Below are 12,297 nucleotides of genomic sequence, written 5' to 3' on the forward strand. Positions count from 1 at the left end.
GCTTAGATTCATTAAAGAACCCCAGGTGGTCGAAAATTCTGGAGCCCTGCACCGCGGCGTCCCTCATAATCATATCGTGGTTTTGGATGCAAAACCCCACCAATTAATTACCGTTTTATAGATAAATGTCTTGCACCTACGTTACCATACAAGGACGAAATATTTTCGACCATTTTGTATGAGATTGGGCTCTGGCTTTCTGGTGTTGTATTTGCGCATATCCTCTGGTAGCGTGCTGCACTGCGTGTATTAATGTGACATAGATGCTCATATATGCATTGCTTGGGGTCAGTCATGCGCAAGTCGCGAAATTTAGGAATGGCAATAAACCTCACACGGACGCTCGGGCGTAATAACGCCGTCGGAGTCGCCGTTGTCGTGCTGACCCTCCTCGCGCGAGCCACGAGCGCATGGTTAGAAGGATCAATACGTTGACTGAGAAGGAAAAGAAGAAGGCTTTTGCCTTCGAGTCATCTTAGGCGATAGCATAAGGGGCCCAATGAGTTTTTAATATTACGCACTCCTAGGTGTCCAAAAGCAACGGTAAATTTTACTGTAGCAGTTAATGCATCGCCCTTCGGGTGTAACTATATATACGACCTTCGTTTCGTGGTTGTTACACGTTGTTGGAGTGATGGCCTTTATTTTCTGACATGCAAGAAAACGCTATCAGGCAGTTCCTCCCGCCTTCATCGCTATCAGCAGTCGAATTTGAATGCTTGAAATTGGAACTAAATCAGCCGAAAGGCATGCCGTCGATATCCTCGACGACCGTTATATTGAAAAGTGATGACAAGAATGCTTCACGACGCTTTCGAATATTGCCCCATGAAGAAGGAAACGTATGTTGGACAGGCAGACAAACGGTTTCATTTTTCCTTCTCTATTTCTTACATTCCTTTCTCGCATCGCCTCCTTCCACTCGCAGTCTTCTTTGCCTTTATCGCTTTTCTTAGAATAACAAAGTTGACATAGTTGGTAAGGATTTATCTTAAAAGAAGGTATAGCTGTGCAAACACGGACACAAGAGAATATATCAAGGCATCGCAAAAGCCGGCTCTCAACTGAAAAAGCGCACAGTTGCAGAAAGTGTGATCTTTTCAATACCTAAACATAGAGAGCTAACTCGACATGATCACTTAGGTGCTGCATCATGAATACATACGACGATCTCTTGGAACTCCTCCAGTGTAATTAGCTGTTAAACGGCTCCTTCAGCTCTCATTTCTATGACAAAAGTAAGACGCAAGGTTCTAGGAATGACATCGTTAGACGGACGAAGCGTAACAAATTGCCAAGTATATCGTGTAGCTCTTTATAGCGCCAAGTGTACATGCACCGATTGCCAGTCAGAAGCGTCTAGTTAGCCTTAATAGCCCGGCGTCAAGTGCTCACTAAATTGCACTGCAACTTATTTGAAATTCAATTGCGAAACTAAATCAGCCGCTCACTCACTGATGCACTTGACAAAAGACATAACGCGCAAATATATATAAGAAAAGACGCCCTTTAGTTGCTTCGACCTGCGGCACCAGGCTGTGGGCTAACAGCTGTGGGATTTTTTTTCTGTTGTTGGCAATTTTATTGTTTACTGTTAGTTCTTAGCGAGGCAGTTACGAAATAGCGCGAATCGCCGAGCTCTGCACATTTACTCGCCGGTGCACCCAGGCGCAGTTTCAGCGAGATTTACTGACGACCAGGGGTGAGGAGAAAAAGAAAAGGTGGCAGAAGCCTAACCGATTCATAAAGAAGGAGGCAAGTCCAGGAGGATGCGTTCATCCGTTGAAGTCTTATCGCGTCCGGGACCCCGGGGACACGGATGAAAGGCGACGAAATGGCATGAATGCCGCCACGCTGCTCATGTGACGTTAATGAATACGAATTAGAGAAAAAATAAAAAAGGGTCGAAATCCGTGAATGTCTAAATTATTTTATTTGTTTTCCACATTTTGTTTTAGAAGTCATCCGACAGGAAATGACCCGGGAGAAGGCTGGCGCGTGCAGACCATAGTTACGAAATTTTCTCGACATTGATTTAATTAACAAAGAAGAAAAAAATAACAAAACGAAGGCATGAAAAGCAAATGGACGCACAAGCAAAAATTAGTAGATGTTATTCTTCTTTTTCTTTCTCCATGAAGCCGTGCACACTGAATTCAACCATGACATAGCTTGCACCGTTGTGCAACCTATACAGTAAGCGTCAGCTATTCACAATTCGCGACGCTGTTCACTGTCACTGAATAAGCTGCACAAAGCACTTTGAAAACCAGAACGCCTGTTAAGAAATTACTGGCACTAAGTCGGCCACTGTTGGAGCTTCTAATATAGGTTGAGTCAGCAGGAGTGTGACGGCGTGTGCGGATTTATCAGAGCCAATGACTGTTCTTTTTTCTTTGTAAATTGAGTGCGTTGAACAACCAAATGGTTACTCATATGTGCAGAGACATTTTGGCTTCAAGATTTTCGAAAAAAATACTGGGATTTGCAAAGTTAAGAAATACGACACCCTTCGTGACATTTAGTGGCTGTGACGTCAAGTGCTCTACGCTACGTCGTACGTTCAGTTCCTGGCCTTTGCAGCCGCGTTTTCTATGGTGGAAAAATGATAATAATATCTGGGGTTTAACGTCCCAAAACCACGATATAATTATGAGAGACGCTGTAGTGGAGGGCTACGGAAATTTCGACCACCTGGGGTTCTTTAACGTGCACCTAAATCTAAGTACACGGGCCTCAAACATTTTCGCCTCCATCGAAAATGCAGCCGCCGCGGCCGGGATTCGATCCCGCGACCTTCGGGTCAGCAGCCGAGCGCCATAACCACTCGACCACCGTGGCGGGGCCGGAAAAATGAAAGAACGCAATGGGGGCACGCTTCGAGGTATATATATATATATATATATATATATATATATATATATATATATATATATATATATATATATATATATATATATGTATATATATATATATATATATATATATATATATATATATATATATATATATATATATATATATATATATATATATATGCGTGTGTGTGCGCAGATGCATGCATCGATTGTTATTATTGTGATTCAGACATGCGTTAATTAGGGCACAATGCTGTGTGCGTGTGTGTGCACACAACATTGTGCCTTATGCCTTAGCGCATGCCTGAATCACAATAATAATGCTGAAAATAACAATCAGAGTTGCCGACGGTTGTTGCCTTTGGCGGGGATGCACGCTTATCGTGTGACAAAGCGTTCAATTAGACGCCCCATTGGGGTCCGAAAACGGGTGCACGCGGTGGGATTTCTCTTTGTTCCCGCTTCCACAGAGGATAGATGCGAGTGAATGGATGAATGAATGAATGAATGAAAGTCTTTTGATTCTAAAAGTAGAATGGCGTGAATGGCGGCGCGGGAGTGTTGACCGGGGGTCGTCGCGGCGACGGCTCTGTTCCGACCGCGCTCTGTGAGGCAGGTTGTTACGCGGCCGCAATATTTGTTGGGTCATCGATTCCTCCTCAAGAAGAGCCGCCGTGTAGCGAGCGATCGATACGCTTGCCCGCTTTTATTTTTGGGGCCCCCGTTCGGTACAAGCGCTGAGAGATGTCGTTTTCTCTTCTCGTTTGTATCGAGAAAGGATAAAAAGGAACGAAAGGAATCGGAGCAATCGTCCGTGAACTCGTTGTTTTCTTTTGCGTCGACGCGCGCATCTCGAAAGACGCAGAACGAGAGTCGTTTGTAAACTTGCGACATCCTCGCCCTTTGTCCCCGCTGTGTTTGCGCTTTCATTCTTTTTCCTCGCAACCCTGTGTCCCGCATGCTCGACGGAAAAAAATGTTTTGTTTCGTCTGCTGAGGTTCTTGAACGCTTAGCGCGGGGAACATCTCTTTGCGCGGCATCACAAATCATTGTCCGAATTCGTTTCGGGACCACTCCCGCAAGACTTTCGGGCAGCCGGCAGAACGAGTACAAAGGGACGCTACTGTCGATTTCTGCTGCATTTTTATCCTTATACCGACAGCGCTGTCGCATGTTTAGTCGTGAGCTATATCGGGGTGAAAACAGCGATTACCTTTTAAAGGACATAGCGGCTAATCGCAGTTGGCAAGCGTACACGTGTTCATAACACTAAATGCTCAAGCGTAAAGGTACGTCACATTCGTATACGTTACATTCATATACGTCGCATTCATATCGGTACATTACAAGTAATCGTTGATTAAACATGAATGCGGTGTTCCCTCTAATATTGCTCACGACTGTAAACTCACTTTGTCTATACGTCATATACGCTGTGATCACGCCGATGACGTTGTGATCCATGTTTACCTGCACCTCAAAACACTGCGTACACAGTTCGCGCTGTTAGCGTGCGCACGTTTTGTTTTAATGAACATATCGGTTGCAGTGTTCATATTTGAAATTTTATACAACGAGCGCTTCATGCTATTTTAACTTCTAATACTGTATTTTCTTTCTTTCTCTACCCTTCGATACTTTTAACCCTAGAACTCAGTATATAGCTAGCGGTCGATTAAAGGTTGCACCTTGCTTCTAAACGAGCCGTGTTGTTCTGTGTGACCACCGCCACCACCACCGTCGTCGTCGTCATCCTATCTTGTGTACACTGCAGAACGAGAGCATCTCCCCATGATCTTAACCCACTCGGTCCTGCGTGTGCTTATTCCGTTTTGTGCCGGCAAATTTCTTCGTATCTGTGATAACGTACAGTATATATGTGTGTGTGTTAAAATCAAGAATTTTACAGGCCTAACTTGGGATCAGATAGCACGAAGCATGAGCAATTAGAGATAACTTGTAAAGGTCATCGTTTTGCAGGGAACGCAAACATAAGCTTTAACTGATGGTGGTGGAGATCTATGCTCCCTCTGCCAAAAAGACAAATATAACTGATTTTCTTTTGTTCGGGAAGACAAGACCACAGACATAAGCGTGCTTTCTTGCGTGATCGTCGCTGTCTCGCGTCGTGTTAAAACATTTTAGAGCAGAAGTGTTTAAGCCGCAATTGTATGTTATTTTGAAAAGGAAGGCGGCAACTCTAGCTTTTCATGTCAAGTCCGTATGGCTGCCTTGAAAATAATACTTTTTACTCGCTGTGTGAGGAAGTGGATGGCAGATAGTATTGTCAGGGCTTCTGGAATTATCTTTGTATTGTAAGGCTGTTGAAGCTGCGGAGTCAGCGTTCTCCAGAAAGCTTGAAATCTGTGTACGCCAATGCCTCACGACCTGAATCATAGCCCATTTAAGATCGGTGCTGTATCGCCTGTTCATATCTCGATAAAGGCTGTATAATTGAACACTAAACAAGATATGGTGTCATTTAGCATTCTTCTGAAAACAACCCTTGCAGAACTGTTATAAAAAAAAGAAGACTTTTTTTGATAATGGGTGATTGGCATAACTTATTGCAAATTCTTTAATAACACACTGTTTTGCATTTTTCAGGTTGTGTCCGGCCTGCGTTGGGAGAAACTAAATTACCAGCTAGAGTCGACTGGTAAGTGAATTTGCATGGCTTTTAGTGCACCACTGGATTCAAGTTGAAACTTCTGGTAAATAAATATTCTTTTGAAGCGACGATATGTTAATTATTCACACGTGTTTATGAGTAAGAGAAATGGACAGAGCCAAATTGGAGAAAGGCAGGGAGAATGTTCGGAACCTACAATATTTATTCTCGAGGACATTCTGTACAACTTGCTTCAAGGACAGCGTGTTTTTTTTTTCTTTCTTTGGCCTCTGGCTTTTTTAAGAAACCGCAGATCATCCTGGAAAGTACTGGCAAATAAGAAGCTTGATCATAAAGTTTTGGTTCCTGTTTTAAAAATGTGTAATTATGCGGTAAATTTTCGTAAGCGCAGATACCAGCAAATCAGGGTGTCCGGCATGTACCACATCAAAGTAGGTGGTTCTAAGGCAAACAGAATTTATGAACAAAAAACTTTGTGGATCCGGACCTTTTTTACTGTCAGGAGCAGAAACATTATTAAAACTGCTGCGATTGCCGATATTAGTTATTTATGAATCGGAGATTTTTTTCTTCAGAATGTGTACTTTGTGCCTCTATTCCTTTCGCAGATTGAAGAGGTGGCATAGGCCGCCCCATCTTAGCAACCTTATTGGCGTTTTTAAGGCGAAAGCCTTATATGTTTCATGCGGACGTAACCTTGAACGAAAAGAAGACAAATGAAGCAGTCTTGATCACTGCGGCGTTCGAGTGACAAAAAAATAAAAAAATAAAAAAAGCGACTTTCGCGTGTATTTTAACGAAAGCAGAGGTAGCACTGCCTCTCTGCTACTAGTGCATTTTATCTCTACATACGACTGCTGTTAAGGAACATCAACTTCAGTACGCAGTAGTGAAGCACTGCCTGTCGAGCCACTTCTATTCACAAAAATGCCCCCACCTCCCCGAAGGGAATCGCGAGGAAATGCGAATGCATTTCTTGCGCCGAGAGTACACGGCGTAGTAATCGCTTCACTCCATTTATATATACGTGCGAGCGAGCGGACGGGAGAGTGGAGCGCAGGGAGGGGAGAGAGCGAACCGCGAGAGAAGGAGCGGCGAAGCACTGCACCTACCCTCTCCTACACTCTCTCCACACACGCGGGAGCTCCGCCGAGCTCCCGCGATGCGAGCGCCCTCACACGCCAGAGCGCGCTCCTCCTCTCCACTCACTCTCCGCTACTCCGCCCGCACCACCTGCTCCGGTTGCTAGCGGCGAGGATAAGCGCGCGCGCCCGCAGCTGTTGCTATGGGAGAGGGAGTGAGAGCGGAGAGATAACACCTGCCGGCGCGCGGACACCGACAGACGCCTCACATGCCCCGACTAAGAAATGCATTTGCATTTAAAACTCTCAATAAATCCGACAGAAAGGTCAAACTGCGCTGCCGGTTGGCGTCAGAAAGGCGCAACCACGCCCACTGACCGGGACTGTGCTGCGTTCTGGCATGTGTCGGCAAGCAGGCGTATCATGCTTGCGGTCTGCAGTCGATGTAACGGAATAGTCGGTTTCACTTTGTTCTTCTTCTGTGTCCTGATGGAGTTAACGTGCGTCCCAGTCTTGTCCGCCTTATCGCCCTAGGTTCCGCTGCTGCAGCGTCTCGACAACACGCTTCCTTCTGCACTCGGATGAACTCGCGAAACTCTTGTTTCGGTTGTTCGTTCTTTCGTCTACTTATCTAGTTTTCTTGTCCAAGTTGACTCAGTTATGCTGCTCGCTACATACTCCTTGCTTTTCTAAAAGTAAAGCTTGTAATTTTGACGCGTCTAGTGAAATTCATGGCCGGCTGCACGCCGTTCTTCTTCTCGGGCTGTCCGCACGTCTGACTCGTTTTCAGCGCTGCCTCTTATGAAAGTTGACGTTGTTGGCGTCGCAGTTGCGTTGACGCGAAGAGCGTCCGTCGAGCGTGAACGTCGGCCGTGCCAACAATGTGCAGAGGTCCGCAGTCGCTTGTAACATGCGCGTCCCGAACATACGCTACAATTCATCTCGCGGTAGTCAGCGCATTTATACTATCACGCTTTTTTTCTTTCTTTTCCGCACTAAATAATTCCGAGGGTCTCACACTACCAATAAGACGACTGGAAAGCGAAAGCTTGACTGTCGATGCATTAAAGACTGAAATGTCTCGTCAGAATCCGACGAAACTCCTGGCTCGTCGCGCCTCGTTTCGTGCTTGTCGAGCCTCCTCTGGAATTGCACACTCACGCGAACGCCGTTTTTTTTTTTAACTTTTTTTTTTAGTGACGCGAGCGCCGCATAGACGAAGTGAATGCGTGGTCGCGAGATATTCAATTGTGACTCGTGTCGCCCTCGGTGTGGTTGTCGTCGTACGCGAAAACACCGACTGGTATGTCCAACAGAAATTTGGCAAATCCCACTACTCACCACTGGTCCACCAAATTGAGAAATACTTTAATGAACTGTAGAGGCGGTTCATTAACGTCCATGCCGTCCAATTCCCGGCATGGAGGAACCACTCCTAAATTTCTTGGCTTCATTTCTCTCACGCTGGCTTTTCTTTCAAGGTCTCGCTCGCTTGATCTGTACGAGGCCTTAATAACATATGATACTGAGACAGCGAGGCTAGACTTTGTGCCTTGCATGCCGGTATGCGTTGCGGGGTTAACATTGGCCGGCTACTGCGGCGTCCGAAGTAGTGGAAGTGCAGCCGTGCACAGAAAAAAAATCGCGCTGTTTTTTTCACAGAGCGTGCTCTATAGGCTTGGAACATGCATTAGTAACAGATTCATGAAAGCAGCGATTTCAGCAGGAGGCATTCACGAGCTTGCTTCGCGTTGTCGGTATGAGCGTTTGGGGAATATATGTTTTACAACAACAACAACAACAACAGGCGCCCTTCAAAATGGACGATATGCTGCAAGTTGCTAGTAATAAATCTTTGTTTTGTTTTTAATTGATGTGCTTACGTTCACGGTTTGCCGTGCAACTTATCACTAGGTCAGCAAAGAAGTGTGCGAGAGCGATAGAGGCTATTGATTTATTTCTGTTGTGCGTGACTGTTGGCGCTGCTCTAAATATCGACCGTAGCAAATGGTAGTATTCCGAGGCACGAGGTGCACACTGCGTAATCGATTGGGTACATTCGGCACTAGCGATTATGGCCGGGTTGGATTTCTTGAGGATCAGGTTTCATTGTTCTGCTTTACGGGAGTTTCTGCAAATAGATTGAGGGTGTGAGTACACCGTGAAATCCGTATTTCTGCGTTATGCAGCGGTCTTACTCAATTTTTTTTGTTTATATATGAAGAAACATTGGAAGGTAGGCTACGTTAGAGCTGGCTATCCCATCCACATGATATTAGATTTGGAGGAACACACAAAAACAAGAAAAACTAGAAGTAATAAGAAAAGAAAAAATAATGAGAAGTATGTTATGCATATACGACATCTGGCGTATTAAGAATAGGCAGTTTAAGGGCAGAGTCCAATACATGCAGGGTGGCCACATAGATTACCGCGAATGGAGCCTGTTCAGATAGTTTTTTGCTTAGATAATGGCCATTAGATATGTTCACTAAGAACACAATAATATGAAAGGGAGCAATAATGACCATTATAAACAGCTCATTAAACTTTTGTCCATTAAAAATCACGAAGAGCACTCACTGCACGTCTTTGTTTGTCAAGGTGAGGCCACGGTCCAAGCACTTTGCTAATTGTGAGTGGTCATCTGTCGAGGCTGCTCAACCTATCACTCAGTTGAGCGCGTTGTTCTTCGCATCGCGGGCATTCTATAATGACATGCTTTACTGTCTCATCGGGATCATCACAGTAGTGCGAGTGTCAGCTCGAACAGGAATAAGGACAACTTAAAAAAAAAAAAAGAGGAGCAGCAAAAAGAGAAAGAAGTTCAAAACACGCTCCTACTTATCCGCCTTTCCCCAACTTCGACCTTCCTGTCCTCTTTCCTTCATTCGTCAATTTTTTTTAGGCGTTTCGGTTCGATTTCTGTGCAGACATTTTTTTTTTTTCGCCTTCTCAGTTCATACTTTTCTAGGCGAGAATGCCGTTCCATTGACAACTTTGCAAAAGCCGGCTTCCCGTTGAAACGAAGAATAACTTCCGATATAAGGCACGAACGGCGCCGGATGTACTACGTTTTTGTCGAATTGCCTCGGCGTCTTCTGAGCCGTTCAAGGTTTGTTTTGTGTTCCTTCCTTCCTAAAAATGCCGACGCTTTGTGCAAGCGCTTTACGCTGCGCATACGCAGGCGTAGCTCGCGGCGCTAGCGTGTAAGAATAGCGTGCTGTCAAGCATTGCTGCAGTGAATGGGTTTCACTACAGTCAACTTTTTTTTTCACTAAACCATTTTTTAATTGAAATGATGAATAGGAGAGAGGTTGGTGTCTCTAGGCGGAAACAGCTACGGCTTATCGCATATCACAAACAAAAAAGAACACGAAAAAAGAAAGTGTCACAACTCCAAATCAACGTGTAGAACACAATACAAACCGACAGCACGTAAAACACAGTTTTTTTTGTAGCACACAGCGATGGCATGTATAAAAAAGACGTATTTTGAATGTCCCATACTGCAGAATAAACACAAAACACAGGTAATTACACATAACGTATAAGCACACGACCATAGCACCAAACACATTATTTTCAAATCCTAACATTGAATGTGGCGTAAACATAAGCAAAGGGAATTTTTCCGAACGATGAGGTACGAGAATACAGCATAATAATATTCTTCTTAGTTTCCATTCCCCCCATTTTTCAAAATTTTTACTTTCTCCATTTGTTAGAAATGAGATTTTCATGTCGTTTAAAACTCTGTCAGCGCATACGTTCTAACGTTTTAGGCAGCCGCGTCTTCCTTTCAGCGGTGCTACCATTATCTGTGGTGCTTTTCCACTTTTCTCTGTTAAGGCTAAAGTTTTATATGCTATGTGATTTTTAAAAAATCCGGTGTCTGTCGGCGGCGACCGTCCGCGATGTGAACACGAAAGGAACTACAAGCCGCATCACATCGTAAACGCATCAAAGCATGCCATATAAGACTAAAATGTCACATGACGTCATCGATGACGTCACATAAGATCGTCGCTTCGCCAAAGGTGGACCATCCGGGAGGTATAGTGCAACGCCGTGTGAGGTGCACAAGGCTTCAAAGAAGGTGTGGGCGAACAATGCAATCGACTGAGAGCGTCGAAGTAACGTGATGAGGTGCCTCGTGAGAGCACAGGCTTTCCCCTGTAGCCCTCTTAAGGATACGGCGCACAAGACCGCGGGCGATCGCGCCCGGCCGGTCATAGTACGCACTTCGTGACGGAGACACGCAACCCCACTCCGGCAGCCTTCGATCCGCCTTTCGCGTGATGGAGATGGCTGGCGCGTTTCACCGCTGCTTGAGCCGCGACCGTAGGCAGCCTCCGCACGCCTTCACTCGCACATGCAAGACAATACGCGCAGGGCGATGCAGTGGCGTAGGCAGAAATTTTTTTTTTTTTTTGGGGGGGGGGGGGCGAGGGCACGCCCTTGATCCGACGTGGGGTCCGGGCAGGTAAGTGGGGCCGAGTGTCATTTTCTGCTGTTTATCCCATGGCAGAAACAAATTTCATGGGGGGGGGGGGGCACGGGCCCGGTGTGCCCCTCCCCCCCTTGAATACGTCACTGGGGCGATGTTATCGGTTTGAACTATATACTGAACATGACGGCGACGGCAGATATGCGCTTGGAGTGTCCACTTAGTTACTATCACAATAATAAAAGAGGTTTGATAATCCCCTGGATTGCCGAACAAAGGAATATCTGAGTCATAAACGAAATTAATCCTGGTTTTTTGTTCGAAGCTTATGTCATGACAATAAAACATTATTGCTACCCAAAGTGGAGGACGAGAGAAAACGAGGTGGCGCGTGTGCACGACATGGTTAGGTGGCATTCTTTTGGCCTCAGGATAACGTCCAGAGGATCTTAAATAATTTGTATGAAATATATATCAATGGTCGACATACGCTCATGGCGACACCAAAAGTCATCAGCGACTCGATGGTACCTTACAACAACACGTAATAGATAGATAGTCGATGATTCGCTTCGCATATCTCTTCATAAACTGTAGATATGGGCGCGAAATAGGTAAACAATTGCTTCAGCCGGATTCCTGCTTTCTTGGCGATTGCCAGGTTCTAAACAATAATTGATGAATTCACCTGTGCGCCGCAGTTAACGTCAGAGATAAAAGTGCGTCTCGCGCATAATTTCAAACAGCATGTCATTAAATTATACTGCGATTAGGAGACGACACTATAAGTGTGTGAAATAGCGTTATATAAAAGAAATGAGTGCTGTGGGACGGTTAAGTGGGTTTCCTCCCCACGGATGCTGCGAAGAGATTGGAAGATTGCTGTAAAGAATTTCTGGAAGGCGTGCGGACGATTCAAAAGGAAGTGGCTGCTCTTCTTCTACGTTTTCTGCGAGAGACAGGTGCGAAAGGAGCTTTTAAACGAGATAGCGTTAAAGAGCTCGTTTCGCAGAAATTGCGGTGTCGATGTCAGCGGCGGTGGCGGCGTCGTTGGTTGTGAACGAAAAGTCGGCGTTGTCCGTGAGCAAGAATTCGAAATAGATGCAAATAAATAAATAAATAAATAAATAAATAAATAAATAAATAAATAAATAAATAATCCGGGTGAGAATCGAACCCAGGCTTTCCGCGTTTCAAGCAGATGTTCTACCAAGAAGCCACGCCAGGGCTTGAAGCTGCTTTGTAATAAACGCTATAAGAACGTCGTGTAGTGGG

The 12,297-nt window shown here is 45.1% G+C and overlaps 1 protein-coding gene across 2 annotated transcripts in view; it reads left to right on the top strand.

The window, feature by feature from the left end:
* The window catches only part of LOC119393244 (diacylglycerol kinase beta), a 405,235-nt gene that overhangs the window by 83,362 nt on the left and 309,576 nt on the right, over window positions 1–12,297 (top strand). For both annotated transcript variants that reach the window (XM_037660161.2, XM_037660163.2), the window contains exon 2: window positions 5,466–5,517. The gene's annotated coding sequence lies outside the window, so the exon portion shown is untranslated. The remainder of the gene's footprint in view (window positions 1–5,465; window positions 5,518–12,297) is intronic.

Source organism: Rhipicephalus sanguineus, chromosome 5, assembly GCF_013339695.2.
Source record: "Rhipicephalus sanguineus isolate Rsan-2018 chromosome 5, BIME_Rsan_1.4, whole genome shotgun sequence".
Lineage (NCBI taxonomy): Eukaryota > Metazoa > Arthropoda > Arachnida > Ixodida > Ixodidae > Rhipicephalus > Rhipicephalus sanguineus.